This window comes from Bison bison, unplaced genomic scaffold (assembly GCF_000754665.1).
Source record: "Bison bison bison isolate TAMUID 2011002044 unplaced genomic scaffold, Bison_UMD1.0 scf7180017864471, whole genome shotgun sequence".
NCBI lineage: Eukaryota > Metazoa > Chordata > Mammalia > Artiodactyla > Bovidae > Bison > Bison bison.
In genome coordinates, this window is record NW_011495032.1 from 24,173,570 (window position 1) to 24,197,567 (window position 23,998).

General features: G+C 38.6%; 1 protein-coding gene across 2 annotated transcripts in view; it reads right to left on the bottom strand.

Annotated features, from left to right (window-relative positions):
- Positions 1–23,998, bottom strand: part of TRAK2 (trafficking protein, kinesin binding 2) — a 74,865-nt gene that overhangs the window by 47,447 nt on the left and 3,420 nt on the right. The gene's annotated exons all lie outside the window — the stretch shown is intronic.

Below are 23,998 nucleotides of genomic sequence, written 5' to 3' on the forward strand. Positions count from 1 at the left end.
AGTTTTAACAGCCCCCCCACCCCGCCCCCTCAATTCCAGACAGTATCAAATGTCCCCTGGGCACAGGGATAAATTGCTCCCAGTTGAAAATTACTGATATAAAAGATGCTCAACCTTACTTATAATTAAAATAAATTAAAATGTAAAGAAAATATTTTTCATCCATTAGATCAACAAACATTATGTTTGTTGTTGGAGGGGATATGGAAAAAGTGGTACTCATACTGTTGATAAAAGTGCAAACTGATACAAGCTTTCAGAAAGGCTATTCAGCAATGCCTACTACACTTTTCAATGCATATACACCATAATTTAACAATTTTACCAGTAAGAATTTATACGATGGATATACTCACAGAGTATGCCAAGATGTAGGCATAAGGATGCTCATATAGTACTTTCTTAAAAAAAAAAATACACACACAACTGGAATCAAAACATTCATAAAGAAACAGTTTACAGAGGAACACAAAACAATACAGTGCATTAAATACATGTGTGTACTTAAAAAAAACCTAATTGTTGCCAATTAAAAAACTGTTTAATATTAATTTTAACCCTAGCTTTATATCAAAAGACAACCTCTACTAAATAGTGTCTACTTAGCAACATGCAGCTTCTATTTATGGCTAAATCGTTCTCATGCCTACTATTTACAGGCATCATAAACACTGTGTTGTTTTTTTTTTTTAACAAGAGTCACCACCAAGAAATAGAGAAGACCAAAATACAAGCAGTAGAGGAGACTGAAAATGGTCACTAAGGTACTGCAGAGACACAATCCCAGCAAACACTAGGAAAGAGAATTTCCGAGATAGAATGGGCAAAAGAGTTAAACACACAGAAATGTCAAAAAAGGTATCTGGTTTTTAAAAGGGGGTATACAGAGACCATAAAATCAATAGTAATGATCTAGAAAGCAGTCCAACCAAGAGGTTAGGCCCAAAGCCAGGCTGTAAGTAATCATGAAAAAGAATGGAGCATAGTGAGCATACACTGAGGTTTGTAATATCCAGGCTTTCCGATTATCATGGACAAGTAAAATTTAAAAAAACCTCTGTGGTTATTGGCATAGGGTTGCTGTTTTTATACTTCATAAATGGATAAAAAATGTATAAGGAAAAAAACATAATAAACAACAGTCTTTACCAGAGAAGTTTATAATTTTATGTTGGTATAAGAAAAAATTTCCTATACTTGAATTCAGAAAACTAATAAATTTTTAAAATTCCATCTTATATAAACAATTATTTTCTTGAAATATGTTTGTCAATATAGTAATCTGTACAAGCCAGTGCAACATGAAGTAAAGCTGAAAGTATTTATTAGGTACTTTAATTTTAATTCCAGTTGTCAAAAACTCATTTTCCTATCCAAACTCAGTCTATTGCATGCAATTAAATTCTTCCCCATGTGCTATCTTACTGTCCAAGCTGTCATTTCCAAATTAACCACTGCAAGGGCAATGGAACTAAAATGGGATCAAACCAATTAAGATTTGCCTACACCCACCCCCTGAAGTTGAAGGGAAGAAGAAAGCACCTTCCCTGAAGAACTCGACCGCCAGGAGCCTGAACAGAATCTCAACTAAGAGTTCTGTCCACAAAGAATCGATAACCGTTGAGCTGGCAACTGAAAATCACATGTTATGTAAGTCCTTACAGCACATGTAATTTTTATCAAGTTCTTTCAAATTATAATACTCCAGTGCTATATTCTTAAAAATAGAATGGTAATGCAAATATAAGAATAAACATGCTACTGTCTAATAGGTCATTAGTTCAGAGTCAGCAAATGTACTGACTGAATTTGACCTGCCACCTGTTCTCTGTAACCTGTGAGCCAAGAACAGGTTTCACATTTTTAAACTGTTGGGGGAAAGAAAAAAAATCAAAGTTAAAATGTTTCATGGATGTGTAACAAATATGTGAAATTCAAATTTCAGTTTCTATGAGTGAAGTTTTACTGGAGCAGAGCCACGCTCCCTTATGTGTCGTCAACTGGTTGCTTTCATGCTACCATGGCAGAGCTTAGTAACTGTGATGAAAACCTTATAGTCAGCCAAAGCCTAAAATATTTACTATCTGACCTTTTATAGAAAAAGATTTCAGACTCCTGATCTAGTAGTAAAATAATTCAGACATCAAATAACCATCTGTATATATCAATAGTTTCCTAGTTCAAAATTCTGAAATAGGGAACCACCTACATTTAGGTATACTTATAATTAGATCACTATCTCTAAAGAATTTCAGTAAGGAACAGACTTCTATTTTCTATACCTACTAGTATATTTAAAAGTTATTTTCAAGTTCTAATAAAATATTTTTTAAAAGTCCATAAGTTACAAATTCGGAGAAGGTGATGGCACCCCACTCCAGTACTCTTGCCTAGAAAATCCCATGGATGGAGAAGCCTGGTAGGCTGCAGTCCATGGGGTCTCGAAGAGTCAGACACGACTGAGCAACTTCACTTTCACTTTTCACTTTCATGCATTGGAGACGGAAATGGCAACCCACTCCAGTGTTCTTGCCTGGAGAATCCCAGGGACGGGGGAGCCTGGTGGGCTGCCATCTATGGGGTCGCACAGAGTCGGACATGACTGAAGCGACTTAGCAGCAGCAGCACCAGCAGCAAGTTACAAATTGCTTGTGAAGTGGAGAGGGAAGGGAAAGTGAAAGAAGGAAGAAAGAGAAAGAAGAGAGGCAGGATGAGGAGTAGGAGGATGAAAAGGAATAAAAGCAAATGCCTTTCATATGGTCCAAATGGGTTCTTAAACAAAATTGTGGTCCTTAATCATACTGTAATCAAAGACCACTGTGGAAATCTACTGATAACTTCGGGATCTTCTGCTTGCTACTCTGTTATACACTGGCTGGTTTAATCTCATATTTTCGTTATGATTCCCATTTTTGTTTTTTATGTTTACTATAGCACACAGGAACACAAAAAACTGTATGTGGGTGTTCACTGTGGATGCTGGTATCCATCTTTAGTCTAGAGAATTGCTTTTAAATTAGTTTCAGAGGTTTTGTTAATGATGTGGGCTTAACTGTCATATACAAGAATAGAGAAACCCAGGTGAACACAGAACTAAGTCCATCTCCAGAGTCATGCAGGAAGAATCTAGGTCTCCAGGGCAGTTCAGGAACCTGACCAACCTACACACTGTGCACCAGGTCAGGGGTGATCTGGAAGCAGTATGTTCTTCCTTATGACTCTTTAGGACTAAGGAAACCCATTGGCTGTGCCCTGGTCTAGGATCTGAACTCCTCCCTAGGATTAGTTTAGACTAGCAATTCTGACCGGAGAAGGCAATGGCACCCCCTCCAGTACTCTTGCCTGGAAAATCCCATGGATGGAGAAGCCTGGTAGGCTGCAGTCCATGGGGTCACAAAGAGTCGGACACTTACTGAGTGGCTTCACTTTCACTTTTCACTTTCATGCATTGGAGAAGGAAATGGCAACCCACTCCAGTGTTCTTGCCTGGAGAATCCCAGGGACGGTGGAGCCTGGTCAGCTTCCGTCTGTGGGGTCGTACAGAGTCGGACACAACTGAAGTGACTTAGCAGCAGCAGCAATTCTGACATATAGGATATATATATATATATATATAGCAATATAGGACAATGTATGCACCTTGGCATTAGACAAGCCTGAATTTTATCTCATTTACTGGTTTTCTGATTCTGAGCACATTACTTCCCAGTTTATAATTGTTGAGGCAGAAGTAATAATCAATTATTCTTTACAGGGAGGGTCAAGTATGATAAGCACCAAAATGAATAACAGAAATTCCTAACTCGGTAAAGATGTACAGTGGACACTGAAATGTGACACTCATCCCCTCCAGCTACCCCCTTTAACTTGGCCCTGAAGAAAAAAATGATGTCTTCTTAATATTTCTAAGGTTTCTGACCCAACAGTCAACTCTGAGCTCAGAATGGCTACTTTAAGTATGTATTAGATGTAGTCTAAAGATTACCACTGAAAAATCTTTATTTAGAAAGAGATAAAGATTAAGCAATAAAGCAACAAGTGCCATAAAGCAGGACCACTGAAGGAGATTATTACGGAACTGATTCCTTCATGGATTCTGGGGAAGGGCTGCTGACCCTAAAAGCTTAACTGTAACTAGTGGCATTAGCTTCCTATTGCTGTTCTAATGAATCACCACAAATTTCAGTGGCTTAAAACAACACCAATTTATTATCTTACAGTTCTGGACCTCAAGGGATGAAAAACTTTCAGTGGATCAAAACCAAAAACCAAGGTATTGGCAGAGCTATGCTTCCTCTTTCGGCTCTAGGGGGAAATTCCTCTCCTGTCTTGTCCAGCTTCTAGAGCTGCAGTCCTTGGCTCAGGGGCCCTTCTTCCATCTTCAAAGCCAGTATCTCCGGATCTCTCTCTCTCTCTGCTTCCCCTGTCACATCACCGTCTTCTGCCAAATCTTCTGCTATCTCCCTCTTATGGACACTCATACTTTTATTTAAGGCCCAACTGGATTAGCCAAAATAATCTCCCCCTCTCAAAATCCTCAATGTGGTCCTTTCTGCAAAATCCCTTTGGCTGTATCAGGTAATATTCACAGGTTCCAGGAGACTAAGGTCTAGGTATCCTGGAGGGCCATTATTGAGCCTGTCACAGAGATTAAGAACATGGATTCTGAACCCCAGTTCTACTACTAGTTGCATGACCTTGGACAAGTTACTTAACCTCGTTTCTTCATTTGTAAGTGGCTTTAATAACATGTCTCCTTTATGGAGATTAAGTGAGTTACAAGAGGATAATAGAAGAACCTGCCTCAGATGGTCACTGGGAAATTCCATGAGTTACTACATGTAAAGCTCTTAGAACAATACCTCAGAATACAGTAAATGCTATGCAAATATTAGTTATTATTATTTCTATCACCATCAAATAATACTATTTTATCTTTATCATTATAATTATTCAAGACTACAGAAAGCTGTACACACTGTAAAGCCTACGGTTGATTGCTTTATGATATCTTCTTGCAACTAAGAAGTCACATTTACTTCCTGTCCTCTGAATGAGTGATGCTAGTTTAGTGCCCTTTATCATTTTCTCTCTACCTCGTGATGCATAAATAGAAAGTCTGCAGCGTCACAGTCCTAAATGCAGTCAAAACTAAACTCTGGCAAGCACAAACAGTACATATCCAGTGCCTTTCCTAGTTCATACACACACACTTCCTTGAGTACTTTCTACTTGCTATGCTAGATCTATATTCATTCTTTTTAGGAACAACTTCACCACTTTTCTTCATAAAACAATCAACCAAGCATGCATTATTTAACAAGAAGCCAGCTTTTGTAATTCTCGCACATTTAGGAGAAAATAAACTAAACCGGCCCAGTGACTTATTTTAATAACAATGAGACATAAAAAGAACAAACAAAACATGTCATTGATATAAATACTGCTGGCAGAATACAACAGGCGGATGACTTAGTTTAGCTTAGCCATGGAAACTAAATGGTCAACAGTGAGGGCCTAAATATAGGTCCTGTGCCATTAAAAAAAAAAAAAAAATCTTGCTACTTCCTTAAAACAGGATACTCTGGCCAAAACAGCTTTACAGGATAGGCTAAAACAATTCAGGGACACTTCACTTGGACAAGAGTGCAGAGCCTATAATTACAGTAACTATAATGATGTGACAAATATTTAAATTGAAAAAATATACTTAAAATTTTTATTGTACAAATAATACTTTGGGGATTAATTTAAAATACATGCTGGCTGCTGATCTGCCTGCAGAAATGGGAACAGTGACAATCACTAATTCCAGCAGCAGCTCTGGTAGGCAGTGAGAACCTTAATCCAGACCAAAGATAAACTGTACAATTTCAAACATAAAATAAACGTACCACGTTCCTACATTAAACAACAGACTTTCAAGAGACTCATTAATTTTCTGGCTACATCAAAAGATAAAACTTACTGAAAAACCCCACAATAATTTTAAAGTCAGATACTAAACTACAAAAAAGTCTACAGGAAGGTTTCTGTGCTAAAAGCTGAAAAAGGGGTGGCGGCGGAGGGGTGTACCTCTGAAATCCACCCTGAATAGTGAGCAACAGATCTCACAAAGGCAGAGACCACACACGACGCCAGGGCCAGCTGCACGGGTGAGCCACAGTACACCGCCTCCAGTACACCACCTCCAGCACACCTATGCTACCAGCAGCTGTAGAGCTCACCCCAGGAGCTATGTGGTCCCAGCAAAATCTTGACCCCTTTTTTGTGTGTCATTCAATTTGATGACCAGTAGGGTTTCCAGAGTATAAAATACAGAGAGGCAGCTCTACTTACAAACAGGATGAATTCCAAAAGGCTGTGAAATCCATTAGTCTAAAAGTCCAAAACTATGAGTGAGATTTAGGTTTTTGGGGTCCACATTTCCTCTGAGCTGGTATATTTTTGGCATTAAAAAAAAAGGTGTCCTGTTTTGTTTACAATGAACATTTACTGAGGCAGGCAACCCCTCCCTTCCACAATCTCCACCAACAGAAGGGAGGGAACCTCTGGCAGCTAAGGAATCCACACTAGAGTTTCACCTGCAGATTAGAATTGGCCACGATCCCACGGTGCCATCTGTGGTGTTTGATAAGTTTCCACAGAACCACTTTCACTCATCATACCCAGCCTTCAAGTTCTTGAACTTCAACTTTAACCTGAATTAGACTTTGACTAAACAGGCATCCCATTTTAGACATTCATATCTCTTCACCTTTGGCTGCCTGTCAAAGGTACTGGCACATCCTGGGACTGTCCTTAATAATCATTTTTGTTACCCAGTCATAAATTTAACATGCGTAATTTTTTCACTTTCAGTTTTTTACACAATTTGTATTTTCATGGTGATCCATCTATCACCAGTACTGCTTTCAGAGACAAAATGGGGCTTTATAATATTTACAAGATACCTCAAAAGTATACACATATAAAATAAACATGCTATAAATAACAATGGCTGAGTTGGAAATCATTTCATCTACTGGTGATCGGTGGAGCTGAACTTGATCCGTAGCATCCATGGAGCTGAACTTGATCTGTAGCATCCATTGCCCCTATCCAGAAACTTTCAGAAGTTACAGGTTTTAAGCAGACAAGCTTGTGTTTCAGAGGATTTATAAGAAAGAAAATCTACCATGCAAGGACAGGACTTTCTGTCCTATACATTTAGAGATGTAGTTTTCCACTTGATCTTAGCCAAAAGGCCCAGAAGCGATTGGAGAGACGTAATTTTAGATGTCGCTTATGCGTGACATTTGGTTTCAAGCCAAATATTGAAGAAGGTTTGAAGAAAAAATTAGTCTACTGTCCTGTCTGCAAAGATAATGAATTTATGTTTCAATAATCCAGTCTGAACTATGGCAGTAGAAAGGGATACTGTTTCTCTATCCTTCCTCAACAAACAGTAAATAGCAAGAGAATGGGTGACTGCTAATATGTATCTGATTCATCAGGGTCATCAAATCACTAAGAGCTAAAACCACCATGGTTGGATGGCATCACCAACTCGATGGACACGAGTTGGAGCAAGCTCCGGGAGTTGGTGATGGACAGGGAGGCTTGGCGTGCTGCAGTCCATGGGGTTGCAAAGAGTCAGACATGACTGAGCGACTGAACTGACTGAAAACCACCACAGCAACACTGAAGAAGATTTTCCAGGCAAGGAACCATCTGTGAGTCAATGATTAATTTTACAGCAGGCATATTATACAACTGTGGTTGTATATTCCATATAGTACCTTTTACAAAATTAGACAAATAATCCAAAAGAAGAAAAACATTAGGGACTTTTTTAAGAAAGCCAGGTCTAGTCATTATTAGAAGCCTTCTGTTTCATGTTTGACACCTACATCCTCATCAAAGTACAATGACAATTATTAAAATATGATCCCAATCATGAGGAAAATGTTAAATCATGCTCTCATGCCTACTCTTCAAGAAGTTAGGAAAGCAGGATTTAAAAGAAAATGTTAAGAAATAATATTTTATGGTGTTTAAATAAGTTTTACCTATCTGGAAAATTCATACACCCAGGTGTGCTGGCATCTTTTTTTTCAAGTTTTTTAAAAAAATTTATTTTTAATTGGAGGATAACTGCTTTACAATGTTGTGTTGGTTTCTGCCATACAACAGTGCGAATCAGCCATTAACATACGTATGTCCCCTCTCTCGAACCCCTTCCCCACCCCCCTAGTTTGAATAACTATGCCATCTAATAAAGATTATCATTACCATTGGATTTTATTTTCCAATTTTTGGAAGTATAATATTAAACATGTTAGTAAATGTGCTTCCTTTTTCCATTTGGCATTTCAATGAGTTACACACACTGGTGTTCAAAAGTTAAAGTCAGAAAAGTTAAATAAAACCTTTATATTTATAATGGATTATGAAATAAATTACATACCCCATTTATTTTTATAGGCTTTTCATTAATTATCCACAATCACCAATTGGTAATATTAAAACAGTCTTTCTGTGCCTCAGTTTTCTCATTTATAAAATAGGAGCAATAATAGGACCTATTTTATGTGGATTAAATGAGTTAATATTTATAAAGCATATACAGTAGTATTTGGTACACAGTAAGCATTAGTTATGTGTTTAACAAAATGTAAAAGCTAAATAGATAAGGAGGTAGAATTATAAAATACAAATCACACCATTTCATGGTACCTGGTCATGGCACACAGACTTAAAAGAAACAGGACTCAGATCCTCTCCACATGGTCAGCAGCCCTGGCTCTCAAGAAGAACATGCTTTTAAAGAAAGCATGGTTCTGTATCTCATTGTTCTATATCTCTCTATATCTATCTGGGAGTGCCACCTAGCAATAATTCAGGAGTTATTAACCGTTATTCTTACCTAAGGTAATCCTTTCTTGTCACTAATTACTGGCCTTAGAGGAACTCTTCTAATTCTATAAAAATTTACCCAAATAAAAAGCCCTTGGTGAGAATGCAGACTAATACAGCCATTCAGAAGACCCCTAGAAACTATGCTGTCAAATTAAGTACACACATACCCTTCAATCCAGCAGTTCTGCTCCTGGGTATATCTATCTTGAACAGATTCTCATATTAGCACATAAAAAGACAGGTGTCAGATTGTTTCTTGCCTTGCTATTTGTGATAATAAGGTGAGGGCCTGCTCCCTGGAGACTAATAGGTTAAATGTGGATACATACCATGGAGTAACATAGCACTAAAAATACAGTGCTGAGTGAATAAAGCAGGAAGCAAAATGAGAGATGCCACAATGCAATTCACATAAATTAATGTTTTCTGCATTATAAACATTAAAATGCTTGCCTTGATGAGAAGAGAGTGGGAGAATTTGGAGCAAGGTATGGAGATACAAGGGAAAAAATTTTAAAAACCGATGAAATCCTACTGTTGTTTAGACAGACTACTTATTGTATCATTACTATTGCATCTCTTCAGTCCTTAATGTCTGAACATGTACCTGGACATGAAAACACTTGCTGGAGAGAGTATATGCAGAACTAGCAATCTCTGCGATGTAAACTATGTGGGGCACAGTTCCTGACAATTTCTTAAAAGGCCATGTTAGTTTTCTATTACTATCTAGCTGCTCTAAAGCAGTATAACTAGATTTCAACTAAAAAAATAGTTAAAAAATACAAAGTGAGATTAAGCCTTGATGTTGACATCTTCAGGTGTTTGGTTATCTGGTAAAAAAAAAATTTTTAAGGGAAAAATGCTAAAAGTTCAAAGATGACAAGAGTTTAAAAGTGGCATATAATAAGTTTACATTTGTTAAACAAACCTACTTACCATCTGATGAATAGCTCAAAATTACTAAATGCATACCTCAAAAGGGTAGACTGTTCACATTCACAAAATTTAGTGATTTTCTTCTCTAAGAGAAAGAGCAACTTGATACTTAACCTCTATCTGAAACTCTATCTAAGAGCGCACCATCTTTGAACCACCCGGCAAAAGAACTACACAAGGTTACATAATCAATTCTAACACTGCAAAAGTCTTTTCAAGATAGGTTTTCTTATAACTTCTGTAAACAGTGGAGACTAAGTTTGATATGAATTACTGAAATTTTGTAAAGTTTTATAAATGGAGAAAATAAGCTACTGGAAGGATTATTATTATCAAATTAAACCTAATAAGGCACACATTTCATCATTTTAATATACAACAGCAGAGCTCCTCTTAGGAAAGAAATGCTTTTTGTTTGGGAAAACACATGGAAAATGCACTTACGGTGGAAGGTAAGGCCTTGTAGCAACAAAGGAAGGCAAAGTGGCTCTGCATGAGCCCAGGGAAACAACTATATACTTTTCCCTCCGCTGGAGGGGAGAGAGAAGGGAAGGGAAAGAAGTCCCATCCAGATGGCAGTAACTCAGAGGTCACAGAACACTAGAATCTGCAGAAATCTTAGCGAAAGTTTAGGCTTCTTCATAACATAAAACTGAAGGCTCTTGAGCCAACTGTTTAGTTCTTAAAGGGTCTGTCTGGACACTCAGATGACATTTGGGTACAGATATATTAAAATATTCATTCACAAGAGCAGTTGCTGTCAGGAATTTATATTCTAGGATATTAATAAAGTCATTAGAGCTACCATATTTTAAATCTTTTTTTTTTTTTTTTACAGAAAATTATGCCCTTTTGACTAAGTGAAAATGTTAGTCGCTCAGTTCTGTCCGATTCTATGCCTCCATGGGCTGTAGTCCGCCAGGCTCCTCTGTCCATGGAGAGGCAAGAATACTTGACTGGGTAGCCATTCCCTTCTCCAGGGATCTTTCCAACCCAGGGATCAAACCCAGGTCTCCTGCACTGCAGGCAGACTCTTTACCGTTTGAGCCACCAGGAAAGACCTTTTGACTAAAGTAATGGCTAAAAATGATAAAAAAACAATTATAGGTCTTCAAAGATGGATAATGCAGAGTAAATGGCATGATAGAGTTTGTGGTTTTCCTGTTCTCTTAACCAAAAATGAGGGGAAATACCTCAAGCAGAGGCATTTTATTTTATATAATAGATTCTGTGGGGACCAAAATATGTACGATACTTGCAGAACCAAATAAATCCTTCCCTAACAAATCAGAAAGCACTGTCTTTCAAGATTGACTGGTAAAATTTAAGTAGTAGAATAAATCCAAAGATACCATCACCTGAAAATCTACAAACATTTCATATAAGGTTAAGAAATAAACGGAATAGATATAATCATGCTGGCAACTTAAGAATATTCCTGTATAATCTGCTCTTCCAGACTTATCTTCAAATCAAACAGCCAAGAAGACACCTTGAAACAGACTTTCATAGAACAATGAGGTAAATTCAAACTTTAAACACAGAAATTCAAGGAGAGGTTAAAAAATCTATGTCATTTCTTTTTTAAAGATTTTTACTGGAGTACAGTTGATTTACAATATTGTGTTAGTTTCAGGTGTACAGCAAAGTGAATCAGTTATACATATACATACATATCCACTCTTTTTAAGATTCTTTTGTGTCCTCATTTCTGTCTCCTCTGACAATAAGATATAAATTTGCTTTTGGTGGCTTTAAGATGATCCTAAATCCTTCAGTTATTTTAAACTTAACTACTTAAAGCCTTTTGAAGTAAAAAGTTTTCAAAAGCTGACACAAGAAAAACCCTAGGCAAGACAGCTCTTCAGATCAATGAAGTAATCAATGGCACCAGGACAGGCAAGCTTACTTGACCAGGAATACGGTATAACTTAAAATAGGGGTGAGTGATGGTCAGGGTAGAATATGTATCATAAACATATTTACAAACATATATAATTCTAGAATTCTGCATATCTAAGACAAGTAACCATTTCAATAATATAATTCTACTGCACAAGAGACATTCAAATTATATTATGGACATAACATAATATATAGTGACATAACAAAACATAATGAGTTTAGACATAACACTCATTATTTTCTAAATCAGTTGTTATGGTCAACTCCAGGACTTTGAAATAAGATTACCTTTTGAGGGTGAACTGACATGTGGTGGGTGATTTTGATTTGCTGTGAAATTCAGGAATCAAATAAGAACAAGTACTTTTTTTGGGGGGGTTGACTATTGGCGTGAGTCTGAGTGAACTCCGGGAGTTGGTGATAGACAGGGAGGCCTGGTGTGCTGCGATTCATGGGGTCGTGAAGAGTCAGACACGACTGAGCAACTGAACTGAACTGAACTGACTATTGGCTATCTGCAACACAGACAGACCATTAGATTCTGAGTTTGATGCATACAGTAACTAGATGGCTGAGGAAATTCAGGTATTCTCTTCCTCTATCTATCTTTAATAGCTAATATTCCAAGTGCCTCAGGATTTTATCATGAAAAAAACCCTCCTCTCCTTTATCTCCTCGGAAATTGCATCTGCTTCAAGGACTTAACTTCTAATTATACAGTAACTGGTCCTGAAGGCCCTATTTTCAGTCCAAATTGGCATTTCTTAGCTTTAAACTGGACTTCTAAATATCAACTTATAATCAACATCATAAATTCACCACAGTATTGGTTTACATTTGCTTTTAGAAATGAGTCATCTGATCCCAAAGTTGGGTGTATTTACAATGAAGCAAAATGACCTTTGTTTCCAAGTCTATCATGATTTTTTTAACAAGACAACTCCAAATATGAGACTGATTTTGCCTTTAAATGGGCGAGTCTACAATCAAGAAAAGAACACATTACCATATTACCATATGGTAACATATTACCATAAATTGGGAATACTTTTGTTTCTTATTCTGAGCTGCTAAAGATAGTACATGGACTATAGATCAAAAGAAATCCTTATTCCAAAAAATTAAGTACACCTCTATCTTAATATCTTGCAAATGGCAGGCATTCAATAAACATCTATTAAATGAATGAATCAATCTGTAGTCAAGTTGCTGCTGCTGCTGCTAAGTCGCTTCAGCAGTGTCCGACCCTGTGCGACCCCAGAGACAGCAGCCCACCAGGCTCCATTGTCCCCGGGATTCTCCAGGCAAGAACACTGGAGTGGGTTGCCACTTCCTTCTCCAATGCATGAAAGTGAAAAGTGAAAGTGAAGTCACTCAGTCATGTCTGACTTTTCGTGACACCATGAACTGCAGCCTACCAGGCTTCTCCGTCCATGGGATTTTCCAGGCAAGAGTACTGGAGTGGGTTGCCATTGCCTTCTCCACATCCTTGCAATCTGCAGTAGGGAGAAAATGGAGCCACGTGAGAAATAGAAGACTGAGACCATTTGAAAACTGAAGGCTTCCTTAGCCCGATTTACAAAGATCTGCATAGGCCTCTCCTGGGTTTCTGTAAGAAATGTGAGCATATACGTAGGGCTTTATCAGTTAAACCCATCAGTCACACTGAAGGTGAAAACATCCCCTAGAGATGGGTTTGACAGCAGTATGGCAAAAAAACCACAAAACCTTTAATATCTGTATCCTCTGCTTCTTGAAATTTGACTTTACATCACTTTGCTTTTATGAAGGACCTACATAAGTACCTGTATTCACAAACAAAAAAAAAAAAAAATCAAAGAGGATTTTGCTTTTATGAAAAAAGGCATTTGTTTTCCTGAGAATCGTTACAGAGGCAGTGGGCATCCCAGGCAGTGAGCGAGGCACCGTCCAGCTCCTTCCCAGGGATCTACATTCAGCATCTCATTATCCACTATGGCTTTGAACTGTGTTTGTGACCATCTGTGCTTCATCCTGACTTATTCTGTGCATCTGTGAGTAAGATGTGTCCTAAGGTAACTGCTTCACTTTACTCCAGCTTTCTAAAAGGTTTCACACGAGTGCTCTACTTTCTGATATCAGGGGAACCTTGTATCGAACTCTCCCACACCACCCTCATTTTCTTCTCTTAGAAATATTGATAGTAAGATGTTTTCCCCCTAAAGTTAATACATAGTAATAAGAAAGGTCCAACAAACTGCAATGGGCAGGGAGAAAAGTCTTTAGATTAGAACAGAATAAAAAGAATTTGATGATGCAGGGGCATAACTATGACCAGCAATTTATGGTGACTGTGGTGATATGTGGGCTTCCCAAGTGACAGTGGTGGTAAAGAACCCGCTTGCCAATGCAGGAGATATGAAAGATGCGGGTTTGATCCCTGGGTTGGGACGATCCTCTGGAGGACGGCATGTCAACCTTCTCCAATATCTTGCCTGGAGAATCCCATGGACAGAGGAGCCCAGGGGGCTACAGCCCATAGGGTTGCAAAGAGTTGGATATGACTGAAGCGACTTAGCATGCACACACATGGTGATATGCTCCAGGATTATGAGCTTTTAAAGACTTCTTTCTCCCTATGCTAAATGGTCTCAAGTGGCTAATTTTTTTGAGCTATGAAGTCCACTTTTAATTTTCTTTTCTCCCTCTCTGGGAGGCTATCAACCTTTGCTGCCAGTGTGCCTCTCCCTTTCTAACCTGCTGTTGGCTGAGAAACCAGATAACCAGGTTATCAGAGAACCCAGAAGGTTCTGCTTGAGACTGAACCCTAGGACCTGTTTTTTGACCCTTGGCTCACTCTTTAAGCACCTCTTTTTTCACCCCTCTAGCACTAGGGATTTAGCTGGCTGGCTTCTCTTCCTTTGACACTGTTGCCAAGTGCTTTTTTCAACCTGGTGTTCTTTTCTCTAGGCTGGCTATGAATACGTTCTGTCTTTAATCTTTACTGTCTCCTCTGAAAAGCATAGGTCCGTCTCTTTTGTGAGAAGTTTACTATGAATCACTCTAGAGACATACAGTGGAAACAAGGAGAAAATGGTTCAGGAAATCTTATAAAATCTGTATTGTGATTTTGCTCCTTAATCAGTGTTTACTGACTGCCCCACTTGGATACCCCCAGCAGACTACATGCTCAATTCTTTCCTGACTATACTACAAGCTCCTTGAATGAAGGTATTTTACTTTTGTATGCCCCAAACCAAACTGACACACAGTAGGCTTGCAGTACATGCCCAACTATAATTTAATGATTAAAAATGTCAACACACTGAATTAAAGATGTAATTGAATGAATGAAATTGATTATTGGTACATTTCAATCCAACATCAACTAAATGAATTGCTCGGGAAAGCAAAATCAAGCTAAGATTCAATATTTGAAAGAAAACACTATATTTGCTTTATGAAAAACTCTGTATAAGAGTTTGCTGGTAAACGGATGATTTATCATCTTCATAGCAATAACACAGTACCCACTTTCCTTGTAATAACTAAAAAGAATGAGTTGTCAGTTTTGTCAGAAAGCTAAACCTGAACCTTTGACTCATTGCTTAGTTTTATCATGTTTTCCACAAATAGCATTTGCAGCTGTTTATGAACGCATTTAAAATGAGTTCTGTATCAAATAAGAAATGACCATCTTCTTTAAAAACTTAGCTACTAATATAAGTCTCATTTGTAATCTTTCAATTTTGTGACTAAAAATAAAACAAAGTCACACTCAGTGCTTTAGCCTAGTACTAGCTAAAAAGAGGAGAATGGTTGAAAGGAAATTTTTTTTTTTTTAGGTTGTTAAATTATGTGCTTTAGGATCAGTAAGTAGTGCCATCTCAGAGACACTGTAGTTGGTTTCCAGTCTCTTCCTTTCCTTCAGACAGAGACTGTTCTTTCTTAGCCAACAAGCTTCCCTTTGTTTTGATTATATCACTGGCTGAATAACCCCAAAGCACCACACAACATGGTGCGGCGTGGAATGGAAGACTGTGACTGAAAGCAATTAAAAGCTGCAGGCAGCGTTTTGGCACTCAGAACCCAAACACGGACTTACTTTCCATAAGTGATGGGTTTTTGAGAAATCCATTTTCGAAGCTGACATACATTTTAATTGTAAAGAAGTTAAGTTCTGAAAAGATCACAGAACCTTGTGGGGAGAGGCTGTTGCAGGTTCTTCAGCTACAGGCATCACACCATAAATATGCCCTCTGTTATCCTGTTAAATAACAATTCCATATCATATCTTCTCAGTCTTCTCTAAACCCCTATCTATGCTCCATCTCTCTCTCATTCCTCCCACCAATAAACCCACATAACCTATAGTAGCTGTCTCTCCAAACTCTGAGAATTTAGTACAAGCACAATGCCAATCATACATCTACACACTTGTTGATGGCAGTGCAAATTAGCAAACCTCTAAGAAGAGGAACTGCATGGCTGGAAGACAAAAGGGGGAAAGAAACTTATTTTTCATCATTTCCTTCATTTCAACCCGTTAAAAAATAATGAAATGTACAAGTCTCTACTCCTGCCTAAACTGCTCTGCTGGTTATCTGTATACTCCATTAGCTTCACCTTCTTCCATGACCTATTATCATGTCCCAAGTCTTCCATTTTATTAAAAACAGATAAAATAAAAATTTGAAAATCTCCCCCAAGACTCTGAGGTCCCTTCTAGCTGCTGCCCTCTGTCCTCAGCCAAGTTTCTTCACAGAGCATTCACTCTCATGTTCTTCCCCTCGTCTCTCACTGTTACCTCAACCCCACTATAGTCTGATCTTTCCTGAAACCAGTTTCCCTTCAGTTGCCAATAGTGAAGTGAAGTCTCTCAGTCGTGTCCGACTCTTTGCGACCCCATGGACTGTAGCCTATCAGGCTCCTCCGTCCATGGGATTTTCCAGGCAAGAGTGCTGGAGTGGATTGCCATTTCTTTCTCCAGGGGATCTTCCTGACCCAGGAATCAAACCCAGGTCTCCCACATTGCAGGCAGACGCTTTACCATCTGAGCCACCAGCGAAGCCCTAGTGACTTCAGTTGCCAATCATCTCTGCTAACCAATCTAATCTACCTTCTTAGGTGTTATCTTGGGTTACTTCTGATTCACTATTACTGACCACTCCCTCCTTGAACTTTCCTCCTGTGGCTCTCATGGAGCCTATGATTTTACAATGAATGCTCTTTCTCAAATGCCTCCACTGGATCACCCAGCTTCCTCCTTTTGATCCTTAAATGTTGGTATTCCCCAGAGTTCCAGTTTTGACCATTTTCTCATTTTTTTTTTCATGTATCTTTGTACAAACCATTCAACACCACAGATTAAACCACCTCTTTCATGTTAATAACTCCCAAACAGACCAGACTTCTTCCTGAGCGCCACTCACATTTCTCACAGCTGATCATGATCCATGAACTGACCCACGGAACCACAGATACCTCCTTTCTCTCACCTTGCTGCATTCAATCCATTATCAATCCCTGTGTAGTATAATACAACTGCACCCACTTCTCTTCATCCTCTCTTCCACCATCCTAATTCAAGCCATCATCATCTCTTAGAATATGAAAAACCTAACAGACTCTATTCTTAATCTCCTCTGTATTCTCCAAAAGAATAAAGCTTTAAAAATTAAACTCCTTTAAAAAAAAATTCAAGGATGTCCATAATATACAGAATAAAATTCACACTTCAGATCGCCAAGGTCCAGCCCCACCTGGCCCCTGACTACTACTCTTCCCTCATCTTGCACCACTCTCCTCCTCGCTCATACTCAGCCACAGGCCTTCTGTCATTTCCTTCCACTTCCTCATCACACTGTCTCCTATCCTGTGCCTTTGCAACTGTTCACCGTACCCAGAATACTCTTCCCTCTTGTATGTTAACTGCTTTTACCAGTTCACCTGATCTGAAGTAGACTCCCCTGCCACCTTTATTTTCTAACTTTGCATTTAATGTTTCTTTCACAACATGTATTCCAATTTACATTCTGGAAGTCCTCTTCCAAACAGGAAGGAGAAAGGTGCTATCTTCTCCCTTTCCTCTCACTTGCTGACCAGAATGGATATATAATAGCACGAGCTCAAGCAACTCAATAAGTATTTGTTGTTGAAATGAACTATTAACTGAACCTGGTGGGTGAATTCTTTCACCACTAACATGCATAACTATCAACTTCATTGTTATACAACATAGTGTAACACTCTTAAATTAGACTCTATTTTATTTGAACTATTCCTTCATTCTTCATGACTTGTCAGAAAGCTTTCTAAAGAAAAAGAACTCGCAGTTTGGCAAGCTGACAGAGATATATGGATAAGCTTCAAAGACCTCAGTGATCTTTACAGCATGAATTAGTTCCACTTCTATACTACGGGTAGACTTTGTATGCTCATTTTCCAGCATGAATAAGCCATAATACAGAGTGTAATTAATCAGAATGTCCCCAAGGTTATGTGAGTCAGTAATAAAGCAACAATAAAGTCAGAACATTACATATTAAGAAGCCAGTTATAAAAGAAATTTTAATAAAATGATCACTATTAACAACTGGTCAACAAGCTGCTTATTGGACTGCTTTCAATAAATGCTTCTTGAATTAAACTACAAGTACTGAAAAGAGATAAAAAGTAATATCTTCCCTCTTAAAGGGAAGATAAAGATCTAAGAACTCTAATGAAGAGTTCTAATGAGCTCCATGATCTAGATTAGATCTAAGATTTGATGATCTAAGAAATCTGAGAATATAAGATAACACCACTAGATAAGAAATAAGTATTTAATGAGTATTGGAACAGAGCTGCTGTGTAGATAGTGAGTGGGGTGAGTTCTTTTCTAGCTGAAGTGGCCTGACTTCACACAGGAGTAACATTTAGTACAGTGCTACTCAAGGAACACAGGATTCCTCAAGGATGGAAAGATTTCAGTACCGAGAATGGCAGTGTCTGGTAGGCAAAGGTTAAAGAAAAAGAGGCCCCAAAGCAAACAGCATGCATGCTAAGTCATGGCAGTCATGTCTGACTCTGTGCGACCCCATAGACGGCAGCCCACTAGGCTCCTCTGTCCCTGGGATTCTCCAGGCAAGAACACTGGAGTGGGTTGCCATTTCCTTCTCCAACGCATGAAAGTGAAAAGTGAAAGTGAAGTCGCTCAGTCATGTCTGACTCTTCGCGACCCCATGGACTGCAGCCTACCAGGCTCCTCCACCCATGGGATTTTCCAGGCAAGAGTACTGGAGTGGGGTGCCATTGCAAACAGCAGACAGAGCCAATTTGGCAGCAGTGTGAAGACCAACTGAAGTGGGAATGATTATGAAGAAGGTACTTGGAGTTTTAAATTAGACTAGTTCAGATTAGGAAGTGTGAACTTGATCCCTCAGGGAACAAGTTTCTTTCTTTTTTCTTTTTTTCTATTAAAACTTTTTTTTTTCCTACTATGAAACAATATTGTTTGGTCAGTTGGTCACATTTGTGTTCTAACTCTTTTTTTTTAAACTTATTTTTTATTGAAGTACAGTTGAATTACAATGTTAATTACTGCTATACAGCAAAGTGACTCAATCATACATATATGTATATTCTTTTTCATATTCTTTTCTGCTATGGTTTATCACAGGATACTGAATATAATTCCCTATTCTATACAGTAGGACCCTTGCTGTTTATCCATTTTATATATATATCAGTTTGCATCTGTTAATTCCAAACTCCTAATCCAACCCCTTCCCACCTCCCTCCACCTTGGCAACTACCAGTCTATTCTCTATGTCCTTGATTCTATTTCTGTTTCATAGATAGTTTCATTTGTGTTGAATCCAGATATAAGTGATATCATATGGTACTTGTCTTTCTGACTTAATAGGACAATCTCTAGTTTCATCATGTTGCTGCAAATAGTATTATTTCATTATTTTTTATGGCTGAGTAGTATTCCACTGCATGTATACATCATATCTTCTTTACCCATTCACCTGTCAATGGACACGGTTGTTTCCACGCCTTGGCTATTGTGAATAGCGCTGCTATGAACACAGGGGTGCTTGTATCTTTTTGAATTATAACTTTGTCAGATGTATGCCCAGAAGTGAGATTGCTGGATCATATGGTAATTCTATTTTTAGTTTTCTGTGGAATTTCCATACTGCTGTCCACAGTGATTGCACCAATTTACATTCCCACCAACAATGTAGGAGGGGGAACAAGTTTCTAAGTGGAAAATGACATTTGAAAAATAAATTTGGAGTCAGAATACAGGATAAATTTCAGGAATGGAGAGATTAGAGACAGAAAATTAAGAAATTTTATTATTATGCCTGAATTATTGTAATAAAGGCATAAACTATGTATACAGAAGCAGTAAGAAGGATGTGTGCAATTTGTGAAATGGTAAAATAAGACTTAACTGTTAAGTAGAGATTAGATGAACTTTATCCTCTCCTAAAAGATTATTACTTCTAATATACACCTCAATCATTTGGTTTAAAAACCTATACAATTTTCCTTGCCCCTCACTCCCTAGAGTTCTCTTTCTCAGACATTTGCTGTTTTCTGCCTCCCATCCCCCAGACTGGCTTTTCCAACCACATAATATATTCCAGCCAAAACAAAGGACTATATTTACTAGTTCCCTAGACACACCAGGAAATTCCCAAACCAATGACTTTGTTCACGCTATGTCTTCTTTAACATCCTCTCCCCATTCTATGTATCCAAAGTCTAGACATTATTCACATCCGAGGTCAATGCTACTTTTCCTATCTAGCTCTCCCAGAAGCCCCAACTCAGAGCAAGCATTGCCTCCCAATACTCTTCATTTTCCTCTAAAACACTCTTTTCAAAAAGCTTACACTTGTTCCTTATTTCTTCTGACAAACTGTAATCTCCATGGCAGACACACCCAATTTATTTCCTCCTCCTTTCATACGTAATTGAAGATCTTAATAAATAATACATGGCAACAGTAAAGATCTTGATAAATAATATATGGCAATTATATACAGCTAAAAGCACAGACTCTGAAGACAGCCTGTTTGAGTTTGAATCTTAATGCTGTCATTTATTAGCTATGCGACCATGGGCAAGTTACTTAGTCTCTCTGTGCTTCAATATCTTTATGCATAATGTAGAGACAATAAAAGTAGATCCTGGAGAAGGAAATGCCAACCCACTCCAGCATTCTTGCCTGGGAAATCCCAAGGACAGGAAGTCTGGTGGGCTACAGTCTGTAGGGTTGCAAGGGTCGGACACGACTTAGCGACTAAACCACCACAGCAAGAGTAGATATTTCATAAAGCTGTCAGAGGAGTTGGCTTAGAATAGAATAAGTACTATAAAACTGTCTATTAAATACAGTGGAAAAATACTAAATATTCTGTGATAGGTGAGTGAAGCTTTATTTACAGAAAGCAAAATGTCAAAAGCAAAGCCAGTCTCTAGGTACAAAATAGGTATATACAGATTCTTCTTAAATCTATGTATGCCCTAAGGGTTGCTGCTGCTAAGTCGCGTCAGTCGTGTCCGACTCTGTGAGACTCCATAGGCGGCAGCCCACCAGGCCCCCCTGTCCCTGGGATTCTCCAGGCAAGAACACTGGAGTGGGTTGCCATTTCCTTCTCCAATGCATGAAAATGAAAAGTGAAAGTGAAGTCGCTCAGTCGTGTCCGACTCTTAGCGACCCCATGGACTCCAGCCATGGGATTTTCCAGGCGAGAGTACTGGAGTGGGGTGCCATTGCCTTCTCCGGCCCTAAGGGTTAGCTGTGCCCTTTTAAATCTTCCTTATATTAACAACGGTCTTGTTATGTCAAACAATTTAGTTTGACATTTCAACATTCTGAGAAAATATTTAGTTCAGCTTCCTGTGACAATAAGACACCCAATTGATCTTCTTGCCTCCAGTCTTACCCTCTTTATCCTTCCATGCTCACAGAGTATCTTTCTAAAATGCAGACCTAATGTTTTCCCACTGCTGCAAATCCCCTCCATTCTACCTCCCTTAGGATAAAGTTTAAAATCCTTAGAGTCTCATACACATTATCCAAAATGGCCCCTGCCTCGTCTTCAGAATCATCTCTCAACACTTTTTACCATGAAACCTAATCACCTGGCCACACCTCAAAGACTTTTTGTATGTCATTCCTCTGCTAGAACATCTCTCCATTCGTTTGCTAGGACCACCATAACAAAATACCGATGGATAAAGAATCCACCTGCAAAGCAGGAGATGTGGGTTTGACCCCTGCATCAGCCAGACTCCTTGGTGGAGGAAATAGCAACGCACTCCAGTATTCTTGCCTGAAAAATCCCATGGACAGAAGGGCCTGGTGGGCTATATAGTCCACAGGGTCACAAAGAGTCAGACACGACTCAGCAACTAAGCACAAGCACAGGCTAGGTAGCTTAAACAACAGAAGTTTATTTGCTCACAGTTCTGGAGGCTAGAAGTCCAAGATCAAAGTACCAGCAAGACTGGCTTCTCCCGAGGCTTACATATGGCTGCCTTCTCGAAGTATCCTCACATGGTCTTTTTTCTATGTGCACATGTTCTCAATGTCTCTTTTGTGTCCAAAGTTCCTCTTTTATAAAGATACCAGTCAGAATGAATTATACCCTAAAGGTCTCATTTTAACTTAGTTACCTCTTCAAAGGCCCTATCTCTAAATATAGTCATATTCTGAGGTTATGGGGTCTAGGGCTTCAATTTACAAATTTTGGAGAAACACAACTGAGCCCACAATAAGGCCTTCTTTTCTTTGGTCAGGCTAATTCCTATTTGTTTTTCCAAGATTGGCCCAAGTCTTCCTATCCAGGCAGATTTCATTGCCCTGTCTCTGTGTTCCCACAGTACTTCTGTGTGCTGCTCACTCATAAACACACTATCCCAATTGTCTCTTTCCTTCTTCAGATTGTATTCCTTAAGAGCAGAGAATAAATCTCTAGCACTTAGCACAGTATCTATCCCATTGAAGAGATTTATTAAAGATTTGATTATTTAGGGAACACAGAAGAAAGAATATGAGCTTTGAATAAAGGCAAGCATGAGTTCAAATCCTGGTTCTAATATGCACCTATGATTTTAAACTGGAGAAGGCAATGGCAACCCACTCCAGTGTTCTTGCCTGGAAAATCCCAGGGACGGGGGAGACTGGTAGGCTGCCATCTATGGGGTCACACAGAGTCGGACACAACTGAAGCAACTTAGCAGCAGCAGCAGCATGATTTTAAACAAGTCATTAAATGTTGATCTTCAATTCTACATAAGGTACTTATAAAGATAAATGACTTAATTATAATATAAGCATCCATTTTTTAGGGTTGGTAGAATGAGTGAGTGAAGTTGCTCAGTCATGTCCAACTCTTTGCGACCCCGTGGACTGTAGCCTACCAGGCTCTTCTGTCCATGGGATTTTCCAGACAAGAACACCCGACTGGGATGCCATCTCCTTCTCCAGGAGATCTTCCCAACCCAGGGATTGAACCTGGGTCTCCTGCATTGTAGGCAGAATGCTTTACCATCTGAGCCACCAGGGAAGCTGGTGGTACATAGTAGATGCTCGCTAAACATTAGAGTACAGATTCTGGGATTGCCTGGGTTTGAGACCCAATTTCCCCACTTAGTAGCTGAATGACCTTGGGTATGTTAACTTCCCCTCTGCTTCAGTTGCTTATCTAAATAAACATTTCTCACTGCTAATGTGGGGATGTTTACTATTATATGATCACTTAAGATCTGAACAAAAATGGCTGGATATCATGAGTAATTTAGTTCCTTCAATTATAAAGTTATTTTAAATGTGAATATTACTTAAATGCCTCAGACTTCTTACCAACCACATAGGATAGTAACTAAAGAGGTTCAAAAACTGTTATGGATAATATAAGTAAAGATCAAAATAAACATTAAATAATAAATTTTCATGTGTCTCATTCCTTATTTTGGTGTTTAAACATCCTGAGTATTGAAGTAAAAATCTTATCAAGTTTTTCTACTCTCTGTGACTACGGATGTTAATCATTTGTAGTAGAGAATACTACTTCTTGGCTCAAATTTTCAATTTCAGAACCACTAAACCTTTGAACTAGAAAGGCCAATCCCATCATGGCTTACCTAAGTAAACAGGTGGATTTGTAATGGGCTCTTAGGGTCTTAATGAAAAGCTCTGTGAAGGACAGGCATTGCAAGCAGAGAGAACACCTGGTTCACAAGTACTAAAGCGGGGTCCATCTCTTAT